This window comes from Nerophis ophidion, linkage group LG09, assembly GCF_033978795.1.
Source record: "Nerophis ophidion isolate RoL-2023_Sa linkage group LG09, RoL_Noph_v1.0, whole genome shotgun sequence".
NCBI lineage: Eukaryota > Metazoa > Chordata > Actinopteri > Syngnathiformes > Syngnathidae > Nerophis > Nerophis ophidion.
Window position 1 is genome coordinate 11006807 of NC_084619.1, and position 1325 is coordinate 11008131.

Consider the following 1325-nt stretch of genomic DNA (forward strand, 5'->3'; position numbering starts at 1 on the left):
GCGGAGCAATCCACCAAAAAAGGAAATTCCCTCTGGGCTGAGGCCAGCAATCAATTAAAGAAAATAAAATAAACAATATAAACAATATAAACAAATAAGGGCTTCACGGTGGCAGAGGGGTTAGTGCGTCTGCCTCACAATACGAAGTTCCTGCAGTCCTGGGTTCAAATCCAGGCTCGGGATCTTTCTGTGTGGAGTTTGCATGCTCTCCCCGTGAATGCGTGGGTTCCCTCCGGGTACTCCGGCTTCCTCCCACTTCCACCTGGGGATAGGTTGATTGGCAACACTAAATTGGCCCTAGTGTGTGAATGTGAGTGTGAATGTTGTCTGTCTATCTGTGTTGGCCCTGCGATGAGGTGGCGACTTGTCCAGGGTGTACCCTGCCTTCCGCCCGATTGTAGCTGAGATAGGCGCCAGCGCCCCCCGTGACCCCGAAAGGGAATAAGCGGTAGAAAATGGATGGATGGATAAACAAATAAGGACATTTGGCTCCAACCATAGTATTAGAAAAATGCAATACAGTATTACAAAGACTTTTTGCAACTCAACGCCAAAAAAACGGAAATGCTGATTATCGGTCCTGCTAGACACCGACCTCTATTTAATGATACAACTCTATACATATGACAACCAAACAATTACACAAGGCGATACGGTAAAGAATCTGGGTATTATCTTCGACCCAACTCTCTCCTTTGAGTCACACATTAAAAGCGTTACTAAAACGGCCTTCTTTCATCTCCGTAATATCGCTGAAATTCGCTCCATTCTGTCCACTAAAGACGCTGAGATCATTATCCATGCGTTTGTTACGTCTCGTCTCGATTACTGTAACATATTATTTTCGGGTCTCCCCATGTCTAGCATTAAAAGATTACAGTTGGTACAAAATGCGGCTGCTAGACTTTTGACAAGAACAAGAAAGTTTGATCACATTACGCCTGTACTGGCTCACCTGCACTGGCTTCCTGTGCACTTAAGATGTGACTTTAAGGTTTTACTACTTACGTATAAAATACTACACGGTCTAGCTCCAGCCTATCTTGCCGATTGTATTGTACCATATGTCCCGGCAAGAAATCTGCGTTCAAAGGACTCCGGCTTATTAGTGATTCCCAAAGCCCCAAAACAAGTCTGCAGGCTATAGAGCGTTTTCATTTCGGGCTCCAGTACTCTGGAATGCCCTCCCGGTAAAAGTTTGAGATGCCACCTCAGTAGAAGCATTTAAGTCTCACCTTAAAACTCATTTGTATACTCTAGCCTTTAAATAGACTCCCTTTTTCGACCAGTTGATCTGCCGTTTCTTTTCTTTTTCTCCTATGTCC